At 37.9% G+C, this 21,020-nt stretch overlaps 1 protein-coding gene across 1 annotated transcript in view; it reads right to left on the minus strand.

Annotated features, from left to right (window-relative positions):
• Positions 1 to 21,020, minus strand: part of WDR25 (WD repeat domain 25) — a 60,614-nt gene that overhangs the window by 35,024 nt on the left and 4,570 nt on the right. The window lies entirely within an intron of this gene.

A 21,020-nucleotide genomic window follows, 5' to 3' on the forward strand; every position in this document is an offset into this window, starting at 1 on the left:
TTTACTGCAGTGCAGTGTGTTTGGCAGAGAAGTTTGTTTTTCTAAAAAGGAGGTGAGGGTTACAAGTTTCAAATATGCATTTATTTTTAGTATCACAATGTAATACAAGGCACGTTTGTATTGTGACAAGAACACAAAACAACAAAACCACTTTAAACCAATTAAAATCAGCAGGAGCTATATATCTTACTTGTTTAATGAACAGTACCAGCAGCACAGGTTCACCCCCACTGAAATGAAAAAATATTGAAACAAGATCAGTAAGATGATCTTACCACTAAAAATACTTCCAGGAAAGTGGGCAACGGAAGAGAAGAAGTAACACAGCTCAGAGTTCCTTAGATATCATCTGAGTTTCTCTACAGGAATTACTGGCACTCCAGCAGGAAAATGTAAACCCAAAACTGAGGAGACCTAAGAACTATGTCTAAAAACCAAATGCTGAAGAACCTAAGAACTATCAAACTTTTCCAATTTTGTCAACTATAATCAAGCTGGCAAAGACACAGAGGAATGTGAAAAAGCAAGCTAGTTCCTGGTAATAAGTATTAGAGTTTTAATTAAAATGTCAGTCAGAATATAGTATAAAACTGTTCAAACACAGCCATAATACAGTTGCTAGCATTTTTTATTAGTTATATTTCTTGACAGTATTAAGTTGCAAGTAAACTGACATGCCTATTTTCATTACTTTTATGGGGTTTTTTTCTACATTGGCGAGTGAAATCTTCATAGTTCTAGCTTCCCTCCTTGGAACCAAAATATCATTAGTAAGAAAATTCTCCTGAAACCATTTTATTTTCCTTTAAAAACTTCAGGGAAATAAATTACACTGTTAGACTTTCAAAACACATTGAGTCCTTCTGCAAAGCACGGATTTGTTTGTTGGAATGTTTTAGACCACATGTATCATTTTAAAAGACACAGAAAACTGCAGACATTCACAGAAAAAAGTCTTCACTAAATGAGATCAAGATCTCTAAACACACTGATCATTCTTTTGATTTTTATTCTGGCAGACAGCTAATTTCCCCACTTCTCCTTTGTTCTTAAAAAGGAAAGACTCCAAAGGAATGGAGATGCAGTAGGTGTTAAGAGCAGCATTCCTTCCCCTATTCTAAGATTTGGAGAAACACTTTGCATTTCATTGATATGACAGCACTCTAAGTAGAACCCTGCTGCCTAAGAGTCCTTTAAAAGCCAGCAAGACTTGTGGGACAGCAGCAGAGCTGGCAGCAAACACCCTTGGACAGAGGTGTCAGTTCAACATCCTCTGTACTGGCACCTCCCTTCACTCCTGGCTTCAGCACAAACTCTGCAGCACCAAGACCTCAAGTGGAGATGAATGAATCAGTCACATTACACACAACACTTGCTCATCCTTCTAAAAGGCCTGGAAGATGCAACCTCTGAAAACTACACTAATTTAGACACACTGAGAACTGCAAAAGTCTGAACATCTATTAAGGTGTAGGACCCATGTTATGTTACATGTGACTTTGGCTACAAATTTTAATGTCCAAATGAATCAATAATACAGAGCAGCCCACAACAGCTTGTGGTAGGATTTTACTGAATCTATATCACACAATTAGTAACAAGCTGGAGTCGTCTTTACCTTCAGAGAAAGAAACATCAAAGCCCCCCTCTGGCAGCTGTACAGCTTTAAGATGTTGATTTGTTTCCACAGATATAGCCTCATCCTGCAGTTCAGAAACAGGGGTGGAAAGAAAAGAAGGCTGCAAAATCACTGTTTGATTAAGTTCTTGCAGTAAAGATCTTGAAGTAAGAGCAGGTATTTATTTTCCTTACCCAGAGCAGAATACATTTTCATAAATACAAGTAGTTTGATTATTTAAGTGACACTGAAGATAATGCTAAATTTTAGTTGTGTAGCAGAGATGACTTTGTACTGAAATCGGGTTAACCAGAACAACAAGAGAGCACCAAAAAACAGGTAATTTATTTGGATTTTTTTTTAATTAAACTGAATATTTTTAAATTGCTTTGAAGAATACACCTAGCCTGAGGGCTGCAGGGATAAACTTTGGCAGAGGTCCTCTCAAGATTTTTCTGTATAAGATGTTATTTAGTGGGATGATGTACAGTATAGGGACCTCCACTTGTTCTAGTTACACTAGAGTCACCGAGACTGAGAATTTTTCCATTTTTTTCTCCAGGAAAACATTCTGCTTTACGACAATTGTTTGTGCCATTACTGAGTTATTATGATGCTTATGTGTCTCTAAGCACTGGGGAAAATAATGGGAAAAACAGACAAGTTTATGGTCCAAGTGACAAAGGTCTCTCAGTGCAAGGTTTGGTCTCCTGCTTCCCCTGGAACAAACTGTTCCTTGTGCTGTCAATGTTCTGCCTTCAACACACACATCCAATTGCTGCATGGGAATGGGAAGTGCTGCTTCCTATGGAAATCAAAGAGCCTCCAGACAGCTCCTAACACAAGGCTGCCTCCCATAATCCTCAATGACAATTCCTCCCTGGGATATCTCAACAAGGTCCAAATCTCTGCAGCAGGAATTCCTGCTCAGGTGGGTCTCCACTGGATATGTGAAGGTAGATTTTATCTAGTATGAAGTCTGTGAGAAATACTGTTAAGCCTTGAAAACTGAGGAGCATCAAAGAATGAGTAACATGGTGAGATTCAAGTGATTGATTATATTAAGGATATTTGCATTTCCTGGCCACTCATGAGGGGTGTAGGAAGCAGATACCTCAAACACATCAGGATTTCTCAAAGTTACACATTTGACCCCCAGGATATTCAGTGTCTCCCATAAGATCTGCTGACTCAAACAAAACAGTTTGCCCCACAGATGGGGATGGCCATCTAGTGTGCAGCAGCACACACATTAATCCTCAGCAAATTCCTGACTTTTAAATGTAATAGAAAAAATTCTGCTCTGACACAGCTATCTAGAAATGTTCTAAAACAACTTGCCCATTTTAATTTTTGTTGTTTCTGCAGTTTCCCTTCAAGCATGCAGCACAGCTCAGTTTTGTTCACTCAGCACAGCCGTCACCGTAACTCAGCCTTGGCCCTGATGTGGGGCCAGGCACAGTGCAGGGCTGTCACCATGTCATGCTTACTGTACCAACAGGAGCTTCCCTACCCTTCCAGCTTCCCCACATGTTATGTTGCTCATAATAAATATATTTTACTTCTACACTGATCTCCAGCATTTCCCACCCATTCCCACCCTTCATATCCATATGTCTCTATGGTAAAGAGGGGGATGGCTTGGGTTTGTTTCCCCCACCAGCATTACTCCAGCTGTCTCAGGTACACTGAAACTTGACTAATTCACACTAATTTTAGCACAGATAAACAACATTGGCTGTGTCATGCTATTTTCAAGTACATTCCTTTTTCAAATGAAGTCAATACAGCAACTCCTCTTCACCAAGCAATTTACACAGCATCAACATGCATCATTAGAATACTCAGATTTTTCTTTCTTTTAGGAAACTCAAGTATCTACGCATTAACAGCTTTACATAAAACAAAACTGACCAGCTTTTGTTATTCCTCCTTTGCATATCCATGCAAACCACTAGACAAAAAGGGGCCTGCCATTCCTGTGACAAATAGCAGAAGATTGCAAAGATGTTTAATATTCTTTGTAATATAGCTCAGTTCCTATAACATCATTTAGATTGCCCTACGGAGTTTCTGTACTTTGTACTTTATAACATTTAATCTCTCTCCTGTGAAATCTTGAAGAACAACCTATTCCATATGTCAACCCAACAGAAAGTTATTGACAATGATTTCATGAAGAGCTTTGTCCCAAAGGGCATTGGTAGGTAATTTGCAAATCTAATGTACCTCTAGTCAGCAGAGGGTTTTCAATGCTCACTTACATTCCTACAATGTAGCACAGTGATACAGCCCCCCTGAAGCTGAATGAGAGATCTTTGATTATGTTTTTCATCGATACAAAGCACCACAGTTTACACCAAATTTTAAGATTCAAAAAATAACCTTAAAAGAACAACTACTTACTTTTTTGACATTCTGCACAAGACTTTGGTAAATAGGTTTTTCTTTATTAATAGGTCGGGGGTGGTTTATTTCAATAATAAATTCATAAACATTAACACAGACATAATATTCATTCTAAAAATACAGGATTTTTTTTCTTAAAGCAAATAAACATATAAAAATTTTGTACTTGTTTTACCCAGATATCATAAACTGAAGAAAAACTACAGCAATTTAAGACACAAGAAGCTGTACCTCAAAGAGAGATTATTACTGTAGTCCAAATGTTTCAAAGCTAGTTTCCAGACGTAACTGACTTTTTAAATTTAACTAGGAGTACAGCTCAAATGAGAAGCACTGCTACACAAGTGTGGGTGGAAGCATCTATAAATACTCAGAACTTTACATGTTAAAAAGTATCTACTATGCTCTCCAGCAATAGTTTAGAAGTAAGGTAACAAGCTTGCATATTCATTGTGATTTTGTCATATTGTGGCGACTGTATCACTAACTTTCATTTTACAGCTGGTGTGAGAAGATGCCTTTGCATCTGGAAATGAAAATAATAGCTAAAACCCTAGGAGCAGATTAAAAACTAACTTTCTCCTCCGTGGATGTTGACTTGAAACTATGAATTAATGACAGAATTATCAAGGAGCAGATATGAACATACTGACACTTGCAAACATTGCCTGGCATTTACACAGGACCCAATTAAGTTATTTTTAACTAGAGAAGTAAATGTAATATTAAATTGTTTTAAAATACCCAGCACTGCCCTCCCCTGTTTTGCTCTAAAGCCTGATGAACACACTTCATTTAGCAAGCAATAATGCAGAACTGTGGCATTCTATCTGCAGGGGCAGCCTCTGGTCACATTCCCATAGTGCAAATTACTTGATCAGTACACAAGTGCAGTGGTACCATAAGAAATCCCAGTTAAACTCAGCCCAGGGAAATAGCTGTGTATCCAGCAGAGCATCTCACCAGAGCCCTGAACATGCACATAACCCCAAAGGTCCAGCACAGGTCCCAGAGAGCTCAGCTCCTTGGCACCAGTGCAACACAAACATTTCAACCATGCAGCCTCGGGTTCAGCATTTCCCGCTGCAGCACCAGTACAACACTGTGGGATTCACATCCTCTGAACCTGAGAGAAGCAGAGAAAAGAATGATCAAAACAATTCTTATCTCACTTGCTGCTCCTGTCTGCCAAAGTAGAATGCAATATGGAGATTGCTTACCCAAAGTGATGGTGTTTTGTTGGGTGCTTGTGCAGATTCAATCTAGATGTAATGTAATATAGTATAGAATAATATACTATAATAAAGTAATTAATTAGCCTTCTGATATCAGTGGATATCCGTCTGAGGCATCAGTGGATGCATCACTTTCTTCCCCACTTTCTCCCCCAGGGGTTGCCCTGATTTACACTACAACACACCTACAGGAATGTTACTTCACCTAGAAATATTTCACTGCATTTACTTCACTGTCACTGCAGACTTACAGAACAAAGAATTTCAAAATTCTAAGTTAATTCAAATATTTGGGGTGTGGCCTACTTGAAAATTCTGGTAGCACTGTAGGCTACTATCTCCTAGCAAAAATTTAAAGAGAGTAGTGACAGTTCTGGCCAACTTTTCAAGAGTATTTAAATCTATTTAAGCACATAAATGGGAACGATTTCTAAAATAAACAAGAAATGTCAGCAGCTGAATATCAACTTTTTTGATAATTCAGACTCTGTACTGAGATACTCAAGATTAGATTTCCCAAAGAAAATAAGAGCCTTTCATGTATAAAGGCAGTAGAAAAAAGTAAGCCAAAAATGTTTTGTTCCAACCCATTTGGCATAGCAGACACATAGGAAAGCTTTTTGACATCATTACCAGACCATTTAGTTAGAATATGTCTATGACATTACCTAAATACTTAAAATCAACACCTGGTGGTTGTGAAAAGTTTTTTTCATCCAAGTCACTCTACAGATGAAAAATTATCATTGGGAAGTTTCCCCAATGAAGTCCTTATCAATTCCAACACTATTTTCACATAACATGTTGAAGACCCTTCCACAATCAGATTCACTTTATTATTTTAGCTTCCTATTACTCACTGTCTCCTCTCTTTGTGCTGCCATCGCTAAAATACTTTTACTACTTGAAAAAATATTCATCACTCCCCTTAGTTATGCCTTCCTGTACCTGCAGCTATCTCCCCTCCCACCGCACAAAGCAAAGATAATTAGTTTAATTAATCTTCATGACTGTTTCTAAAATTTAGTAACCTTTCTTCCTGTTCTCCAAACTAGTTTGAAATTGATGTCTGAGAGATCAAAATATCTGCTTAGCATGTTTTAAGTGCTGTCCCAAATTAAAAACTTGAAAGTATTTAATGTACTGTATAGAAAAATATTATTCTGAAATGTAAGCTACAGGTTATTACCAGGATTTCAATGGAATCTCTATTCACACAGGTTCATGAAATGTGCAGGCAAAGAGAATATGCAGTTTGGAAGTAAAAGTAGTTGACAATAGAGGTCTTCTGCTAATGAAAGGCTCTTTTATATATATCTAAATGTATATATTTTCAATATACATGCACATATAAGCACACATGAAGTGCACTGCTGCAAACAAGTCAAAAGAATGATTCACTATTGAGGAAAGATTTATTTTAATGGAAAAACATTGAAGAAAATCCTTTCATATTTCTATTAAGTTTCTACCTGAAAGGCAGAGAAGAAAGATGGAAGAGGGAACCTGGAAACTAGAATATAGGGAGGATTTTCTAGGATCTATGAGGGATTTTTTTTGGTTGCAGTGTAAGCTTTCTTGGGCTGTGGAATGCTCTCTGCCAAGAAAAAACATCCTTAGAGAGAGAAAAGCATACAGAGCACAAGTGCTGTGACTGAAAGAAACCCTTCTGGTATTATCATAAGCCGTATTTCTTTAGCTGAAGATGTCAACACACCTTTGTAACACCTCATGATGGATCTAGCCTGCCAGCCTAATTTGCTACTTCTTCTCTTTTCTTATGCTGCCTAGGGAAAAAAAAATCAACTGATTGCTTTTTCTAAAAAAAAATATTACACACATCACAGTTCAGGTGTTAAAAACCAAATGGAATGAAATAACTGATTATCTGTGCTGCAGTGGTACACATAAAGAGCATAGAGGGCCTAAGCAACTGCAACAATTTCAGAATGATTTAAATAAAATCTGGATCTTATACTGAGAAACTTTTAGAAGCAAAATACATTTTTCACAGTAGGTAAGAGATTCCAGAAACATAAGTACTACCCTGAGTAATTATTGTTAATTAACTAGCAATGAGGCACTATTTCCAAATGTGACATTTAAAGCACATAATGTGATTGTGAATATTCACAAAGATAATTAAGTTCATCTGCTTCAAGTCCTTGATTTCAGCGCATCTGAAAACACCTCTTAAACTATCATTAGACCTGTAATCAAGTATTTTGTTGCTCAGGAAAATTGCATACCTTTGCTTACCTGCTAAGATTGGGATATGTATTCAAATACCAGTACGTGGCTTTTGAGAAGAAACTCTCCTTCAGGCAAACACTGAGGAGAAAAAAAACACTAATTCTGATTGTTTTCTCAAAAGGGACCACTAAAAATTAATTCCTCACACCATCAGATGGAAACAAAACCACAAATTTCTGTGTTTCCCTAACTGAACTCAAGGTCACAAGACTGATGTGAGCCATACTTGACTGAAAATCTTCATCATCAAGTAAGATGTACCCCCAATGCACATACTGAGGATACTATTCATGATAGGTTACATACTTTCTTCCATCTTCTTTATAGCTAGATCCATTTCTCTACAAAAAGAAAAATGCAACCAAATTCAGGGATGAAATACAATGTATAATGTAAAAATGTGAAAATCAGAAAAGCTACTGACTTCATTCTCTTGGGAAAAAAGTTTAAGCTGTTACTCTTCAGAGGGAGAAGGAGTCTTTGATCATCAACTCTGATCTTGATCAAGACCTTCTTGGAGATATAAACTCTGAAAATAGCAAAAAAATGACCCCAAGAACAGAGTGTCAGAAGAGTCATGACTTGGTGTTTTCTCCTTTGTTCCTTTAAGAGTAAAGACAGCTCCTTTCCATTAGAAAAGAGATTAATGAATAATGGGCTCCAAGATGGAGAAGAAACATTTAGACAGCATTTTAAAGTACAAAAGGTTAAATTTACTCTATCACTCTCCAATTATTTGACAAAGAGGATTTTTAATCAGTCAAAACAACAGTGTGAATTATTATGTACTCTAAGGATGTCCTACTGGTCTGGATCTCTCAGCCCAGTTTGATTAGCAGTTTTTTTCAATGCCAGAAAACTCTTTCTTGATCAAACTCTTATCAAGGATTATGTTTGAAGAGAAAAATAAGGCAAAATCTTTCTAAAAAAAGAAAAATGAAATATTCTTAAGGTGCATAGTGCCAAGAAACTCCTGACCTTGTCTAAAAGCCAGTTCCTGCTGCTGCCTGGCTGCATTCAGTGTAGATTTACTATTCTACTTTAAAGTCCATTGCAAGCACAGGCAATGCCCACAGCCAGGAGAGCAGAGGGGATGAGACACTCTGTGCCACAGGTCATTAGCCCCAGCCAGCACCCTGCTCACACCAGCAGCCAGCTGGACCTCACCCACGGGGTGTCATCCTCCAGGAAAGTGTTGGTCCATTCTCAGCAGTGAAGGGACAACACCTGAGCCCAAACATGGCATACATCTCATACAACCAATTCCAGGCTTGCAAAGAACCTCCTCAAGAGATCTACATGTTACCCACCTTCCCCAAGATCTGTTTCCTTAATCTATAAATAGACTGAGAAAACAAGAAGAAAGAAAATGTTCTACAGTCTCTGGAGATGAGCAACAGCAAGAATTATGAACATGTTGCTACACTCCTACTAAAGACATGACTTCAGATAAAAGTGACCTTCAATCTAACTAAACAATAAAATCATAACTGTAGTTCTCTTCTAAGTGCTTTCAGAGAAAAGTAACCAACTCAGGATTATCCAAAAGAAGAAATACAGAAGAATAAAACTTACTACAGATCTTCCTTTCCCTTTCTTTATTCTCTGCAAGAACACTGGAATGCTGTTGAAACACTTTCTTACAGTCATTTTGGCAAGTTTCATGAGGAATTATCCTGTTTCTATATAAAGTGGTCAGCAAAATAAAATAGGCAGTGAGAGGTTAGACTACACTAAACACTGCTACACCAACATTACTACCACCAAGTGCAACAGGTTAGCCCTAAGGCAAGCCAGGTTGCCAAACTGGCATTATTTGAAGGCCCACTGCTCCAGTGCACATCCTCAAAGCTACTGGACAATTTAAATCAGGACACTTTAAATCCCCCAGAGCAGTGGGTTACTGCTTTCTATAACAAAACAACCAAGGAATAGAAGGAATAATTAAAAAGCAAAACTATGCCATTGGTATTTTCTCCTATCATATTTGTAAGCATGACAAAATAATGTCTTCAGACAGTTCAGGGGAATAAAAATGTATGTTTCTGATGCTCATCACTGTATTTACAGCAAATTAAGAGGAAAGCAACAGCTTAAATAATGTTTTTCAATTGAATTCATCTGTTCTACAGAGCTGGCATGATGGTATTAGACCATATGCACCATAACACATAGATTATTGTATGCTATTTTCTCAAACCATTCTAAAATCCAAATTAAGCATCCTGTGAATAATTGCAGAGATTTGTACCAAAGAAGCCTAGAAATTAACAGGTAATACCTATGTATTAGGTAACCCAAATGAAAAATCAGAAATTCTCAGAAAAAAATATCAAATAGTTGAGCAAAGTCAGACCAAACAGCAAGATTCATACCAACAGAGGCTTTGTTTGACATTTTAGTCATCTGTATCAATCAATCTTCTTTAGCTAGTTCCCACTATTTACAAGAGAGATGGGCTTACCAAATGCTGAGTAACACAGCAAGCTGACAAGGAGAGAAAAGAGAGAAAACAGGAAAATTAAAAGAGAACCACTATTTTTTACTCTGAAGACAGGAAACCTTTACATTACAATGCTCACCAAAAAAAAGTAATTTGTAATAAGTGTATACATTCAGATATTTAAAATCATCAGTTATCAAGGACTCTATCCTTCTCAAGAGCAAAGTGTCTGCCATGCCATCAATCCTCCTCCTTTAACATAGCATGTTCTTTATTGTGCAGAAAGGTTCTGGGACAATTACACCTGAAGCTAATCACAAGCTTTCCATAAACCATTGACTCTAAGGAATTTGCTCATATAGATCACATTCTCAGACAGCTAAAAGTTATGAGAGTGACTACAAAATAGCTAAAAAATAGCAATTGTACATTCATGCTGGGCAGACAGTGCAAGAGAGCAACTTCCCACACACACCAAAACAAAGTGAAGACTTCCCATGTAGTTTGCAGTTAACCTTTAAGTGTTTTGTGACTAATCACTGCACTATGGCTAACCCTGTGGATGTTCCTCAAATGGCAAGTTCCTGGAAAATGCAGAAGTGTAAAGTTACAATTTCCTTACACATCAGCTAGTGATTCAAGCTATAGTTTGTTCTAAAATATGAAAAATCAGAATTATTTTAGCATAAGACAAAGCTAAGTATAGTGAAGACACTTAAATCCCCACCTCTGCTGAACATTATGTATCCACAAAAATTTACTTCAGATATATCAGCTACTCCACACACAGCAGTGGGTGTGTTTGGGATGGCATGGTTCAAGCAGGGCAGTTTGATGCACATATTCAAGTAATTAAAGAGAAACATACATTTAATGACAGGTAGCTAATAAGAAATACTTTTAAACCACTAAATTCCCTACTGCTGCCCCTATGTGGAAGAAGAACATGGCATAAATGTGGCAGCTTCTCATCAGCTTCAGAACGCAGTGTAGTGTGTGTAGTAGTGTGTTAAGAATAACACATGGTGCTCACAACACCCAAAAGCACAAACCCACTAGTGGTTCCTGCAGACAGTACTTGTGCCCAGAAAACACTTCAGCAATCAAGATCTTACCAGCAAGCAAAGGAGAACTTCAAATGTACTGCAGCTCTCCAGGAGATAATTAGCTAAATTACTATAGCCATTTATTAAATAATCTGGTTTCCCCTTCATCTCTATGAATCATATTCATTAGCATCAATCACTTCTTCAAGTCACAAACATTTATGCTCTATTAAAAGCAGGGATTCCTCAGAAGTGCTAGACACCTCAATTTCAAACTCACAGCACTTTGCAGATAAATTGCCTCAAGAATCCTCAGTTCCTACAGGTAAGGAAGGACTGGCTACTTTCACAAGCATATCCCACAGACACTTGCATCCCACAGATTTGGAGCACCCACTGTGGTGTAAGAAGCACTGTTCTGCTCACAACACAAGTCTTAGCAACTGCACTCCCAGCTTCTCAAACACTGTGTGTCAACTCCTGCTGGCCTGGGACTTAATTCTGAAAACAGGAGAGAGAAAACCACCACAGACAAACTCCATTTAGTTTTATGGATTTTTTTCTTAAGCTTCAGTTAAACAGTAGCTATTAAAATTCAAATCACAGCTGTTTGTACTGTACCTCAATACTATCCTACTTTTTAATATAAAACTGCCAATCAGCTAAGGCTACTCATGTGCTTTAGAGCTTTATATTGATCTATGTACCTATATAAAATCAGATACCATCAGACACCACCTTCTTCACACAGCCAATAAAACAAAGTACAAACAAAACAAACAAAAAAGGAGCAATTAAAAATTAAAAACCTGTCTCATTCTTGCACATCATCCACTGGGAGGACCTGGCACAGCAGGGACAACAGCAAGGGACAAGTTCTGGTGAGCCAACCATCAGATGAGTGGTGGTTGTTCATCAGCACAGCAGAGCTGGACACTGCCAGCTGTGCACCCACTGACAGGGTATTTGTGCAATGGCACAGAGCAACCCACCACTGCAGCAGGTCTAAAAGTAAAAATAATGGTAGACAGTTGTACTTTGTACAGTTGTAATTTCTTTTGGGAAGAAATCACTAATCCAAATTTACAAGGAATTTCTGTCCATCCCCAATGTTAATCAGGTGGTTTTCTTATTTTAAGAAGTAGTTTTTGGAGTCTTACTGCCCACCCTGATTTGGAGTAATATCTGAGGCAGTACACAGTGATTTAGAGCAGCTATCTAAAAACCTGAGCTATAATGAATCTTGCATTTATCAGGCAGCCTGGGCAAGTTTAATTTTCTTTACAACTTCATCCTTTCAACTAAAAAATAAACCATTTATTATTTCCAAGGCTATTGAGAATGTTAATAACTGGAGGGAGAAAAAAAAAAAAAAAAAAACAAAACACAAACAAAAACAAAGAGAAAAACCAAAAAAAACCAAAATATTAAAGATCCTCTTATCTGGAAAATATAGATGCAATCTTAAACCCTCTGATGTCAGTGACATAACCCAGTATTAAACATGAAAACTAGTTATTTGATTATGGAAATAAACTATTAATTATGTCAAGCAGCTACGTGTTTTGCTAGCAATGAGGACATTTTAACTAGCACCATTTCAGTACCAGCAAGCAGAGTAAGATTGAACTACCTAATTAATTTTAATTTCTTCTGCATTGTTAGCATAGTGCTAGCTTTAACATGCTTATATGACTATGTCAGCCCTAACCACCTGCACCCCTAACTGCCATCCTTTCCATAGAAAACCAGCTGTGTTATCCCTTAGCGGATAAAAATACAAAATTCCGAGCACTAGTCACAATGTTCAGAATGAGAAAAAAATTTTTAAAGAGTACATTATCATTTGGAAAGAGGCGAGGAGACCAGAGAAAAGGACAGATTCCTAGTTCTGACTTCAGGAAGCAAGGTGTTACACAGCTGGCACAGGGCACAACACACAGGCACATGAAGTCTTCACTATCATGCCCAGCGTTGATCCACCAACCAACAGAAACGTCTGAGAAAGGCAGAAGTTTTTATAACATTTTCAGGTACGTCCTAGAAGAAAAACAGCAGTTTTATTAAAAAGAATATAAAATAAAGCCTCCATAACCACAGTGAAGGTAAAGACCAGCCTTAACAATCTAACCAGCCTGTCACCCAGCACACAGGAGCTGCAAGACAAACCCAACACAATTCCACAGCAGCCACTAAATGCTTTTTCTTTGAAGAGACATAATTACTGCAATGAAACATGATATGTATGATAAAGGACTGTAAGTCATTAGTTCCATAGTAATGAAGCAAGTTCTTTGATGAACAAGGGGTTTTCTAATGTTTCTTCCTCCTGTAATTAAAGGGAATTTATAACTAACAGTTGTTTTTATAGAATAAATATATAGCAAAGGCATCAATTAAATTCTTTCTATGAGGCTTCATCCAAAGATCAAGTGTTAGCAATCCTTGGTACATTCACTGGTATTATGACCTTGAAGATGCAGCTATATGACACATGCTAAAAATAAATTCTGCTTTTAAAAGAGCAAGTGAAAATAATAGAAACTTCAGGAAAACTCCTTCTAGCCCAGATGCTAGATAAATCCTACACAAGTAATCTCTCTATAGAATCTGAAAAAGTAGAGCAAAATTTCTCAAAAAGTTGTTTCCTTGACAACATTGACAAACCAAGAAGGGTAAGGAATCAAAGTCATAAGATGCCTTGTGGTTTGTTAGCAGATTTTTTTTTAATATATAGCAGTATGTAAGATGCAGCTATAAAGCCAGATTTCTAGAAAAGCAGCAAGGTTAGATTGGTTTTATTTATATTTTCAAACAGCAAAATTATTCAGAATTTCTTAACTGTTACAAAAAAAAAAAATTATACTCCCATAATATATTATAGTCACTTAAGAACTTAAAATTACTTTAGCACATTCTTTTCCCAAGTACCAAAATCTTGACTGTTTCACCAGCAATCTTACTGACACACCCAGAATGGGGACAAACCATCATTCGTGTGTCCCATCTCAGCTGACATTCTGCCACTGGCCTGCCCAGCAGCTGCCCACACAGGTGCTGGGTGCAACTGGAGAGCTTCCCTTGGACATTCCCAGTTCAGCTGCATTGGAGGCTCTGCCCCACTGCCATCCCTGGCCCTGACTCTGCCCTGCCAGGAGCACAAGGCTCCTTTCTCCTCTGCTGCTTCAGAGACAGAGGAAACAACTGCAAGAGCTCCCAGCAGAAAGGAAGGGCAGAGCTCACCCATTAGGGACAGATGGGTTGCTAGGAAAAAAAGTCAGATAAACACTTTAAATTCCTCAAACTTCTGCAAATAATGATACAAGTAAACAAAACTCTTTCTAGGTAACATGAGAGAACAGAATCCTTTCTTCCACATCACTGTTAAGGATATTTAGAAGTCAGTCTCCATAATTTTGGATTTCCAGAGAAGAAAAGTTCGTGAAACAACACTGTCACAACAACCATGTTATCCCGTGCACCTCACCTGTGGCCACTTTGCACCTGTTGATCAGTGTCAACCAAATTTCACAGAAGGCCTCAAGTGTTTTTCTCTCAAGGCTTAATCATGCTAAGCAGCTGAATAAAAGATACTGCAGAAGATCCAGAGAAAGAAATTGAAGAGGATTTGTAGTCAGACTCAAAATACAGACAGGCTTCAGTAACTTCCCTGCTCTTGGAAGAACTTTCATTTTCAAATTTTTTCTTTAAATAATTCCCAATTTATTTTTGCAGGGGTGAGGGGGAACACAGCTACACTGTGAAATATCCATCCCACTCTTCTCCCCCATGGCCACATCCTCTCACACAGCCATAGAGCAGTCAAAAAATGTTTCACAAGAACACTGGGGGTATTACTCCTGCATTCTTTAAGGAAATCCTAAGTCAGGAGTCATTTCCAAGTGGAAAAAAACTCAAGATATCACAAAGCTAAAAACCTCACCCAGAAGCTGAGAGGTTCACTGCATTTTTGCCCTCTCTCTTTTCCTCAAATGTCAGTCTTCATACAAGTATTAAGATAAATTCTAATACAAAGCAGTACTGAATTTAGTTCCTGTTAGTGCAGAAGGAAAGAAACAATGGCTTATCAAATCCTACAGAGATGAGGATGCTGCTATTTATACTCAAAGAAACATACTCCTTTGAAAAAAATCCTTTGAGGCCTAAGAGTGTGTCAAACACTCAGAACATAATAAAAACTATACAAGTCATCTCCAGCTGTGGATTCTGAAAAAGTGAACAAAGGCATTACAAGGATTTCTGTTTCCTTGACAACTGCATCACTGGAAACAAGGAAATAATTAAAAAAATATATCTCTCTAACAGCACTCTCTAAACATTATCAAGGTACTAAAATACCAAATATGAAACAACTCTTACCCACACAAACCTTTGGGATGAAGAGACCAAAATTCACCACTTTGATGAACTGTTCTTTGCTGATATGTGTCACCAGCTTTTGCAGAACAATTGGGAGAGCTATCCATTACATCCTGACCTGGATTATCATCTACCCATGGCACAGCCAGAAGCTTTCACTGGTGGTCAAATACATTCCTTCCTGCATGATGTTCCTTTTCTTACAAAAATAAGCACGATGGAGGATACTTCTCATTGAAGTGTATGAAACAATTCTGTTTCATCAACAAGATGATCAAGGGATACAAAAAACGCTGGTCTTACCATGCATGTGCCTATCACATAAGTGTACTGCCATCTTAATAACCAGCAATCTTACAGTCACTGGAAAAAACATGAGAAGAGAAGAGAAGAGAAGAGAAGAGAAGAGAAGAGAAGAGAAGAGAAGAGAAGAGAAGAGAAGAGAAGAGAAGAGAAGAGAAGAGAAGAGAAGAGAAGAGAAGAGAAGAGAAGAGAAGAGAAGAGAAGAGAAGAGAAGAGAAGAGAAGAGAAGAGAAGAGAAGAGAAGAGAAGAGAAGAGAAGAGAAGAGAAGAGAAGAACCTTCATAAAGAGAGTTTTGCTTCAGTATTTCTGCTAATATTTAGCAACCTCTTCAACAAGAAAACAATGGGGTTTTTCCCACATCTAGGTAAGCAGCACACAATATCCAGAATATTAGCATTTCCTTGCCACTTCCAAGATAATGGGGAGAACTACTTGTTATTTTTAATATACAGTATTAAAAATGTATCAACAGAGATCTTCAAAACATTTCAAATAAAGAACATATGTATCAAACAGGATGACTTCCCAATTTGTCACCTACAGTTAAAGGAATGTTGCCACAATTAGATTTTAAAAATCAATCTAAGAGTTGCCCTACTGGAGGTACTAGCAGCATGATAGCTAATTCTGCTTAGTGAACAGTTTGAATCCAGCCTAGCTGTGACAGGGCTACAGCCATCTGAAAGCCATGCTTGAGTGTACAGCAAATATGCTGGCAGCTTAAATTTATTCCTTAATAAACAGACACACCTGTGACAGAACAACAAGAAACACTACCTATTCCAAGTGAATTGTGTACAGAATGGTTGAAAGCAAAAATATTAGGTTTTGTTACTCTGAGACAGGGTAATGGCCAATATCTAGGAAATTTGTGTTGTCACTATCTGTGTCACACACAGTTTATGGATTGAGGCTATCCTCTTCTATCATTCAGCCCAATACAACAGGATAAGGAATAACAAAATTCCTGGAATATACTACTGTGCTGTCTTTCTCCTAACAGACACAAAATCACAAAATAATAAAATACTTTGAAAGTATAATTGAAAATTGTATTTCTTGTGGCGTTTGACACACTCCAGGAACCAAAATCCGTACATTAAATTTAATGAGTATGAGTAACATACCACTCTAAATCTAATGATCACAAAAGAGTCTCAGAAGAATGGAGAGGTATCTGGAAGAAATCTCTTGAGGTAGCAAGTTACAAAGATTAACTGCTTAGGAGCTCAGAAATCCCAACTTGAAAATAAGCACAGACCAGAAGAGGACTTAAAGGGGCCACAAACCTTGGACTTGTTCTTCTTTACTCATCCACTTAGAGACTGACTCCTGGTCTGAACCAGGATGGTTGTTATGTTCTTAATCATGGGAAGTCAGCAATGCCCCTGCTCAAGAGGCTTACATTATTAAACTCATTTAAAAACTTTTACTTTACTTGTATTGATAGAGCTGGGACTAAATGACTATTCAGCTAGGCCAGTAGGGAACAAAATATATAAGAAAAACTTGCAACAATGTATTAGTACACAAAGTGCTATTAATATACATTTTGCATACTCAAGAATTGCAGCACTTTCTTTCCTTGATCTTGTTTAACAATGGAGTGAAAGTGCTGAAAATTAAGAAATCCTCTGCAACAAACATAACACCTGCTGTGATGCTCTAAATAAAATATGAGAAACACAAAATTAAGAGCTAGCAGATGATTATATAAAGATGTTACCTTGAGTTAATTTTAAGGTAAACTAGGAGATACAGAACAAAGGCATAGGATGCTGAAGTTACGAACAATTGTTAAAAAGCTAAGTCCAGCACCAGAAACAAGTGAAAATGCTAACATCTGTGTGGCTCTGTGTAATGACAAGATCTTCCAAATAAAAGACACTGACAATGTGTATTCAGCTTTATGGTTTCTGCAATTGATAAAAAGGCACAACTTTTTAATGTTCTCTGCTACCAAAGACAAAAAGCTGTATTCAATGGCAATCTGTGATTCTGGATGCTGTATTTGGGGTTCTAATCCAGAAGTACCTAAACAAGGTCTGATGTTCAGAAAGCATTGAATATCCACACTATGGGAACCAGGCACCTTTAACAGCAGTGATAACTCTCAAAATTTATGAAAAAAAAAAAAAAAAAAACCCAAACCAAAAAAACAGTAGATGAGATATTAAAAGAATTAACACTATTCAGCTATTCAAACAGAAGGTAGAGAAGGGTTATTCAAAGAAAGCAAATTTAACCAGTTCAGACAACAATGTTTCACAGTCCCTAAAATCCATACCTAAGCTACTCACAATAGTGTTACAGTGTAACTGTGAAGAGCAGCACTGCCTCAGCAAGAGCTCCCCCTTCCCTGCAAATTCAAAATTTAGCATTAAATATTCTTCTATTAATGCTCCAGATTTGAAGAACCATGGATAATTTGCAATACCTATCACTTCCCAGATGAGGTTCTATATTATTTTCAGGTCTCTCTGAAAACTCAGGGGTTTTCTCACACATTTAGCAACACATGCATAAACTTGTAATTTGGGTCTTTCAACATACAACATAGAGGCAAATATTAGTCTTTGAGTCCTCATTCACAGGCAGTTTAGTTCCCATCCCTTTCTAACACGCTGAGGTGCCCCATCTGCTGGCACGAGTGTTACTCTAAAGAATTCTGCTCCGAGCTGAAAACTGATACTTTTTCCAACTTCACCACTTGAAGTGTTCTAAATGCAGCAGTACAAAAGAAATCAGATCAAATACTTCTAAAGAAAACCATGAAATGCACAAAAACACAGTTCATTCATTCATAACTATGCAAGTTATTTTTACTGGATGCTTACGATGATCTTCCAGCTCTAGGTTATTCTTCAGACAACAGAAACTGAAAACATCAACTCATTTACTGTAAATACTTTAGCACGACTCCCATTGATTCATAAAGGTGTTAAAGTGCATTTTCAACCCGAGAGAACATAAATGGAAGACTGTACTTTTCTCCTGATCTAAACAGGATACATACACATACTTAAAAAGTAAAAAAAACCCACATAATCAGTTCCATATACACATTTTAGACATCCATCTGTGTGATATGAATGACTTAGTCATCGTAATTTAGACAGAAATAAAAAAAAATTATGATCACTAAGGTAAGTAAAACAAGTGTTTCTTCCTTCTCCATGCTAAGTTAATTTTAAAAAAGAAAATCCTTTTCCACAAAGGAAAATCTTAGTCTGTGATGAAAGAGGAAGTTGTTAAGATGAAATTATAAGAACAGATAAAATATACAAACTGAGTAAGAGATCTGGTTCAAGCACTTAAGCCACCATAGTCATCTCAACTTTGAACATTCCATTCTGAGAAATCCCCACTAATACTGGACTCTTCAAAATACAAACGTCTTAATGCATAGGCTGGGTGTAAGGACTGAATCCAAGACATTTACTCTTAAAAACAGTCACAGTTACTCCTGTGACTAACTGAAAGTACAGAGTTTCCAGGGTCTGAATTGCCTCTTCTCTCTGATCATACAGAGATTTTAGGCTTTTAACAGTGCTTTGAGCTTCACCCAGATCAGATGTTGAAAGTAAATCATGAAAGCATCCTGAGTGTCTGCATATTCCACTAAAGGGAAAGAGGACACATATTCACTCCCTGGATTTAAATGAGCAATTCCAAGCAGGTGTTTTTTGGGGGAAAAAATACACAATCTGTGTGAAGTTAAAAGGATGAGGAAAAAGAAGAGTTGACCTGCATTTTCAATCGGCTGTTTTATGCTATACCAGAAAATCGACAACTTCAGGCAACAGCAGACAGCCAACATCAACTCCCAGAAGGTAAAGCAGTGCTGCCACAGTCACCAGGGATTTATGTGCTCGGGATCCCAGAAAGGGAGAGAATCTGGGAGCCGAACACCCAGTGAATCCTCGAATCCTCGGTGTCACCGCGCCCTCTGCTGCCCAGGACAGCCAGCGGCTCCCTGAGACACAGCATCCACAGCATCCACAGCATCCACAGCATCCTCATCATCCTCAGCATCCACAGCATCCACAGCATCCACAGCATCCTCATCATCCTCAGCATCCACAGCATACTCAGCATCCCCAGCATCCTCAGCATCCTCAGCATCCACAGCATCCACAGCATACTCAGCATCCCCAGCATCCACAGCATCCTCAGCATCCTCAGCATCCACAGCACCCTCAGCATCCACAGCACCCTCAGCATCCTCAGCATCCTCAGCATCCTCAGCATCCTCAGCATCCACAGCACCCTCAGCATCCACAGCATCCTCAGCATCCACAGCACCCTCAGCATCCACAGCACCCTCAGCATCCACAGCATCCTCAGCATCCTCAGCATCCTCAGCATCCTCAGCATCCACAGCATCCTCAGCATCCTCAGCATCCTCAGCACCCACAGCATCCTCAGCACCCTCAGCACCCTCAGCATCCTCAGCACCCACAGCATCCTCAGCATCCTCAGCATCCTCAGCATCCACAGCATCCAGAGCTGCCCTCCAGAACACAACATGTGCTTTCAGACTTCCTAAGAGCTTCGGTATTCCTGCATTAATTTTTTAGACCTGCATGCTGTGAAGTGTAGCCAGCACTAGTATACTTCATTTATATTGAATTTCCAAGTTTTGAGGGACCTAAAATAGATTTCTTTAAAAACTGGCTTTACTGTTAATGACTGATTCCAAGCAGGCATGGTAACACTGATTCAGAAAAATATTTTTTTTTATGCTCAGAAGACAAACCAGACTGGCCATTATTTCAACTTTGTAATAATTTTATGTTGCAGCAACAACTCAGATTTTAGATTTTTATACCAAATTCAACACATCCATAACTTCACTTGTCAGTACAAATGAGGCTCTGGAATACTCAACAAACATTAAGCAGATGATGTGACAATTTAAGACAAAAGGTCAAATTCAGACATCCAGGGGTCAGTATTGAACAATCTAAATTTACATTGCTGCTTAACAGAAACACCCATCAGCACTTTTTGCATATCTTAGCCTTTTCCTTCAAGGTCTGTTCTTCAAGCAAAAGCCAAGATATAACAAATATACTAAAGATGACCTGAAAGGAGAAATAAAGGCACTTTTTCCCCTACATTTAATGTTTAAGAAAAAAAGAGGTTTCAAAATCCTCGTAAAGAAGATGGAGGAACTATGTTGGTATTCTGGTACAAGGGCTGTTCTTCTTAAGATTTACTAAAGTCCTAAATTTTAGAAGCAGGAAAATGGTAAATACATGTTAGATGCAATAAAGCATGTCTCCCACCAGAAAGGACCCTTTCTGAGCACTCTCATCAAAGGTATGTT

Source organism: Melospiza melodia, chromosome 6 (assembly GCF_035770615.1).
Source record: "Melospiza melodia melodia isolate bMelMel2 chromosome 6, bMelMel2.pri, whole genome shotgun sequence".
NCBI classification, from domain to species: Eukaryota; Metazoa; Chordata; class Aves; order Passeriformes; family Passerellidae; genus Melospiza; species Melospiza melodia.